Below are 7,309 nucleotides of genomic sequence, written 5' to 3'. Positions count from 1 at the left end.
TATGGGACACTTCGTGTCACTAGCATCCTGTTTGAAAATATCTGATTGCCTTAGCTAGTGGCAATATCATGTGGCTTGCTAAGTGACTCAATTTCCAAAACCAAAGGGATTCTAGAATAAAGAGCAATGCCTTGAGTTGGGGGAGCTGTGGTGTTTGATAAAACAAATCAATCAGAGCAGGATCCATTCAGTTAGGGGAGCTAGCACATTGAGTTGTATGTAGGTCCTGTGCTAGTTAATAATCCCCTGTTCACCTTCACCCAGAAAGTGAAGTTAATCACATTGGGAGACAACACTAATAGGGAACAGAAGCAAACTCACAGCAGGGCAGAGGAATGGTTCAATGGCAGACAGAAATGAAATGAGATTCAAATTGCAAGTGTTTCTGAGGGAAAGTAAACTGAGACACTGAGGTGGTTATAATACTGGAAAAGGAAAGTGAAGTGTAAATTCAGCATAAATTTGTGATGCATCAGCTCAGTGATGTGTGTGTCTCTGGAGAGGTCTAAGATGAATGTCAAAAAATGGAAAAAGAATAAAAACAATAGGAAAGTGCTGGACCTTTTCTCAGAGAGATTAATGTAACTTGCTTTGACACAGTGTTGATCATTATCCCCCTCTATTGGCTGAGTCATAGAATCATAGAATATGAGTCCATTAGAGCCTGATAGCCTTTAGCTGAGCCAATAATATGTTTTCAATGAAAGAGTCACAGTCCACACTGGTGATCTGTGGTGACCACTTGTCAAAATTACAAAAGACTAATACAAAATGGCGGTGCATGTCTAGACACCAGTGTGATTTTTCTGCCTATATTGGCCTTTTAACTGACAGAAGGAAGGGTGATCATGGAATGTCAAAGATCTAAGCAGGAAATTTGCTTCCAGAGTCTTGGTTCTTCACTGACCCAGCAGGATGAGGGTGCTTATGGAATATTTATGGAATTAAATAGATACTACTACTTGATTAAAATATATCATCTTCAGATTCTATTGTAAATTTTGTTTTCTTCCTCTAGTTTCACCTCATGGCAAACCCAGAGCAGGGAAATCAAACAGTTCTTACAGAATTCATCCTGCTAGGATTTGGGAATCTCCCTGAGCTACACTCTCATATACACTGTAGCAACCAGAGAGCTCAAAGAGCGCTGAAAAGTTGTCACTAACTCTCTTCCTGTAAAGAGGATTCAGCCGTCCTGCCATAGTTGTTCAGTGGCGTGAAATGGGAGAATGAGACTGGTTGCTAGTATGTGTCGATCACCTTTCTTCACTGGCCAGCTGACTTAGGTGAGGTCGTAGACGTAACTGCATATCAATTGACAGATAAATTCTCGCTGTTTGGCTTAGGGGAAATGCGGTCTTTGTGGTGATTTCTAACATATATCACTACTGTTGTGGGGTACTTTAAAACTTGTCAAGGAGTCACCACAGGTAAGAGAGATGCCATCCTGCTAGTGTGTCTCCTTACAACGCAGTCTGTAATTACATGAGCACAACGGTGTTTTATACCAGCCCCTTTATTGCACCACATACTTTTCATCTAGCTCCTTCATGTCAATTTGCAACAGTAATGTAAGATGTAATCAGGTCCTCTGGTCCCAATAAACTTTGTAAGAATGGGAGCCCTGAGGTGGACAGTGAAAGAAGAAGTCAGTAACTGTATAGTGGCAACAGTACACTGATGTCTATTCCTGTTTGTTACGTGTGCTTCCCTCTCTGGACCTCAGTTTTCCTCATCTGTACAATGAGTTCTTGAGACCCCTGTGTGAGATGGCTGCTTGATCCCTTATTGCCCGGGGTACCTGGTCTTTGCAGATTTCCAATATGCTCAGCAATCTGAAGCTCTGATCGTCTCAATTACAGATAGCATACAGGTGTCCTCTCACGAGGTGCTGACATTTTCCTGTAAATGCTGAGTGCACCCACAGCTCTCTGTGAGCCTAGGAATTATGGCACTCAGTGTTCCTGTAATGTCACCACAGGTGAGCATGATTGTGGTTGAACCCAGCCTGATCTGGATACAGCACCTGGCAGATTACATCTTATTACCCAGACAGGGCCGGTCGAAGCCATTTAAGCCCCCAAGCACGGCGGCATGCCGCAGGGCAGCGTCTGCCAGCCCCGGTTCCTGTGCTCTGTGACTCTTCAGGCATCCTAATGCGGAGTGGCCTTCCTCGGTGCATGGACTCCCCATGTCTATCGGATGCCCACCGCTGGGACCAGCGGACCTCCACATGGGCGACACCTGCTGAGAGGTCCACCGAGAGCCAGACTCCAGTTCCAAGCCCCGGGCTCCCCAGCACCTTCCCGGGCTTGGACTCTCCCAGAAACTCCATCAATTATCTATTCATTCCATTCACTTGGATGCCGGTTACTGTTTGTGTGAAAACAGAATATGCAGTGTGCCGCTTCTTCTATACTTGAGGATTCAATTTTTATCAAATAAATGCGATTTTCCCCCAATACACAACCTGAAAAAATATTCCATTGATAAATATCGAATACGTGCAGACAGGCAAAGAGAAAAATGCTGCTTGAAAACGTTATTGGAATTTGATACAGGAATTTTAACTGTTTTATATTTGACATGTCGAGTTTGACATTTGCATTAATGTCAGTTATAAAACCTTAACCATCGTTAAATCTCAAATGTCTGTTGTCAAACAATTGTTTGACCTCTCAAATTTTGCGATGCACTGTGGAAAATCAGAAAATTCAAAATAGTGCTTAAAACCTGAACATCAATATTATCCATGCAAATAATTTGGTAAAATGATGTGTTGTGCAAGTCTGAGCTATAGTACGGTTTGAGCTCTCATTCTCTTTAAAGATGGATCATTCTAAGTACTTACAACTTTCTACCCTGCACCCCTCGATGGGGACAAGTTAAGGAGTAACAATAAAAGTGGTTCAAATCGGAAACCAAAGTTTCCGCGACTAAAATATAGAACTGTAAGGTCGATAGGGACCAATTCTATGGTCCATCTAGTCTGACCTCCCTGCACATGCAGCACAGGAATGCTCCCTACTCTCACTCCTGTAATAACACCCCCCCCAACCTATGTTGGTACTGAATGCCTTCAAAGCTGTGGCATAAAGACCTCAAGGTGTCAGAGAACATCCCGCAGCAATGTGACTTATGCCACCATGCATGCACAGAGGAAGGCAAAAAACCTCAGGCTCTGCCAACTGCCCTGAGTAAGAAGAATTCCTTCCCAACCCCAAACTATGGCGAATCAGTTAAACCCTGAGCATGTGGGTAAGACTTCACCAGGCCAGCAACCCAGGAAAGAATTCTCTGTAGTAACTCAGAATCCCATCCCATCTCAACATCCCATCGCAGACCATGGCATATTACCTGCTAGTAATCAAAGATCATTTTAATTGCCAAAATTAGGCTAACGTATCCATCATACATCCCCTCCATATCTTATCAAGGCTTAGTCTTGAAGCCACAGATATGTCTTTTTGCCCCCACTACTCTCCTTTAAGGCTGTTTCCAGAACTTCACTCCTCTTAATGGTAGAAAGGAAGATAGGGGGTTCAGCTTCTTTACTTTCTTGAAAGGAAGGAGTTCAAGTTGGTTTGGCACATTCTACCTTTTGTAAAACCATGTTTGATTATTTTTGTCCAATTATCCATTGACCTCAATGTCCTGAACTACTTTCTCCTTCAAAAATGTTTTCAAGACCTTATATACTTACAGATTGTATAAAATAACAGGCCTTATAGTTACTCGGATCACTTTTTTCCCTTTCTAAAAATAGGAACTTATTGTTTAGCAATTCTCCAGTTCGTACGGTACAACCCCTGAGCTTACCGATTTCATTTAAAAATTCTTGGCTAATGGGGCTTGCAATTTCATAGATTCATAGACTCTAGGACTGGACAGGTACCTCGAGATGTCATCGGAGTCCAGTCCCCTGCCCTCATGGCAGACCAAATACTGTCGTAGACCATCCCTGATTAGACATTATTACCTACTTTAAATATCTCCAGAGATGGAGATTCCACAACCTCCCAAGGCAATTTATTCCAGTGTTTTAACTACCCTGACCGTTAGAACATTTCCTAATTCCAAACCTGAAATTCCTTGTGCATTTAACCCATTGCTTCTTCTCTATCTTAGAGGCTAAGTGGTGAACAAGTTTTTTCTCCCTCCTCTGATGCACACCTTTAGATACCTGAAAACTGATCTGTCCCCTCTCAGTCTTCTCTTTTCCAACACTGACCCAATTCTTTCAGCCTTCCTTCATAGGTCATGTCTAAGACTGAATCATTCTTTGTTGCTCTTCTCTGGACCCTCTCCAATTCCCCCACATCTCCTTAAAATGTGGTGCCCAGAACTAGACACATACTCCAGTTGAGGCCAACCAGCGCCAGAGTCTTATAGTTAGATGTAATTTAGAGCGTAGAATGCTTCTTCATGTCTTGTTGCTAATAACACACCTGTTAATGCATCCCAGTAATCATGTTTGCTTTTTTTTTTGCACAGTATCACACTGTTGACTATATTTAGCTTGCGGTTCCACTAGACCCCTAGATCTCTTCGCCACATCCTTCTTAAACAGTCTCTTCCATTCTGTATATGTGAAAACTGATTTTGTCCTTCGAAATGAGCACTGCATTGTCATTGAACTTTCATCGGTATTTCGACCATTCTCCAATTTCTTCCAGGATCATTGATATTTTTGGACCCTGTCATTCCAAAGCAGTTGGCAATCCCTCCCGTTGGTTATCGTCACAAACTTATAAGCGTACTTTCTATGCAAACATCTAAGTCGTCTGATGAAGATATGACGAGCTGGCCCAAACAGACCCTGGTGGAAACCCATTGTATACCTTCCAGCAGGATTGGGACCATTAATAAAAACCACTCTCTGGTGAGTTTATCCAGCCAGTTATTGAGCCCACCTTTATGAGGCCCTCTAAATTGTATTTGCCTAGTTTATCGATAAGGATATCATGCGAGACGTATTCAAATGCTTACTAAGTCTTTAAGATACACATCACTGCTTCTCCCTTATCCACAAAAGGCTCCGTTATCTATCAAGAGCTATTCAGATTAGCTTGGACAGATTTTGTCTACAAATCCTATGCTGGCATTCCTATTCACCTTACCAACCTTCCAGTGTTTGCAGATTGGATCTTATTACTTGTCATTATCTTCCCTCACATTAAGAAACTAACTGGTCTGTTAGTTTTCCTGGGTTGTTTATTCCTTTATATGCCATTGCCCAGTTCCTTTAATATTCTTGGCTGAGATTTCTGGCCCTCCAATTTAGTCCTTAAGCTGTTAGGCTTCTACCTCGGATGTTATACTACCTCCATCTCATCCCATTTTCAATCCTACCATTTCGCTAGCTCCTCATGGCCTCATTAAAGACTGAGGCAAAGTATTTTAGAATTGGGCCATGCCTAATTGTATCCTTAACTTCCACTCCATCTCAGTGTTTTAGCCCCACTTCTTCTTTCTACAAGGCCCCCACCCCAAGCAACAACATTTGCAAAATCCAAGTTCTTATAAGGATGTTTCTTTTTCCATACACTGGGTCCAAACTATGGCTCAGATCTGTCCAAACTATTTTCTGTCACTCAGGATTTTGGTTTGAGGTCAGGGCTGCCAAAAGCTAGTTTGGGGGGGGGGGGGGCCCCCGGTGAAAATTTCTTTTTCACGGCCCCCCCCCAGCAGGTCAGACCAGCTAAACAGGGCCGACCGAAGCCAAGCCTTGGGCCCCCTTACGGACCGGCTGGGCCCCGTTATTTTAACTGAGCTTTCCCACCCTCTGTGTGGTCTGTCTGAGGTTGCAGGAACCAAACCATTTTCCGATGTGTTAGAAAGAAAAAGAAAGACCAGCTTGGCTTAACAGTGAATATCCTTGCTGATCTAAACACAAAAAAGAAGCTTACAAGAAGTGGAAGATTGGACAAATGACCAGGGAGGAGTATAAAAATATTGCTCAGGCATGCAAGAGTGAAATCAGGAAGGCGAAATCACACTTGAAGTTGCAACTAGCAAGGGATGTTAAGAGTAACAAGAAGGGTTTCTTCAGGTATGTTAGCAAGAAGAAGAAGGTCAGGGAAAGTGTAGGCCCCTTACTGAATGAGGGAGGGAACCTAGTGACAGAGGATGTGAAAAAAGCTGAAGTACTCAATGCTTTTTTTGCCTCTGTCTTCACAACAAGGTCAGCTCCCACACTGCTGCACTCGGCAGCACAACATGGGGAGGAAGGACCAGCCCTCTGTGGAGAAAGTGGTTCAGGACTATCTTGTTTGAAGCAACTCCCCCACCCCACCTCTGCTGCTCCTGTCTAGCCTGGGTAGTAGTGGGGGGAAAGGAGAGATGCCTTTTATTCACAGCCTCATTACTCAGGGCAATGGCCAGGAGACAGAGAGGGACACACCTCAGACAAAGGGTGGAAAATGGTGGCAGCAGCCCCTGCCCAGCCCCAGTCAGGATCTGGAGGACCCTGCTCCTCTGGGGGTGTTTATGCCCCCATGCGTGAACCTAGTCCGTGCACTTTCACTGACAGGACTCGGTGCTGAAATGAGGTGTCCTTGATCTCTTAAAGTGCGCCTGCACCTATTCTAATGCGACAGTTCTGATCAGAAGCCGTTCCAGCTAATCTTCTACTATAAACAGAGGTGGATCAGACTGCTAGGTTAGTAGTTTAAAAACAAAAACAATCCAAAAAAACCCCAACAAAACAACAATTCTATGGGGTATTATTTAAATTAGGAATGGAGAGAAAGCTGGCAGGAAGAGAAGTCAATCAAAGACGTGTTAGAAAGGGTGAAGATAGCTGATAAGTGGCTGAGCTGCTAACAAAATATATAGTCCATATTGTACTATATGACTGGAGAGTAGCAAATAGAGACAGCTACTTGGGAATTTTCATCAAAACATTTTTTTGACAGAAAATGCAGTTTTGTCAGAATCAAAATTTTCCACAGGAGTTTCAGCCAAACATTTTCAATAGTTTTCCGGATGGAAAATTGGAATGAAATATTTTGTTCTGGATCAGGATGATTTGAAATGAAAATATCAGTTTGTCAAATCCAGTCAAAATATTCAATTTCAGGGCAGTTGGACCTCAATATGCATCCAACTGAGCAGCCATGATACTTTGTGGCAGTTGTAGTTCAGATGCCTCATGCTTTTGTCCTCTTCTGTGAGCTAGGTTCAAGGGCTGGACTACATCTCCCATGATGCACTGAGGACTCCCTTCTGGTTGAACAATTCAAGAAGTTATAGATTCCAAGGCCAGAAGGGACCACTGTAATCATCTAGTCTGACCTCCTGTATAACA

The sequence above is a fragment of the Chelonoidis abingdonii genome, chromosome 25, assembly GCF_003597395.2.
Source record: "Chelonoidis abingdonii isolate Lonesome George chromosome 25, CheloAbing_2.0, whole genome shotgun sequence".
NCBI lineage: Eukaryota > Metazoa > Chordata > Testudines > Testudinidae > Chelonoidis > Chelonoidis abingdonii.
The sequence above is the reverse complement of the archived record's forward strand: the minus strand, read 5'-3'. Positions refer to the sequence as shown.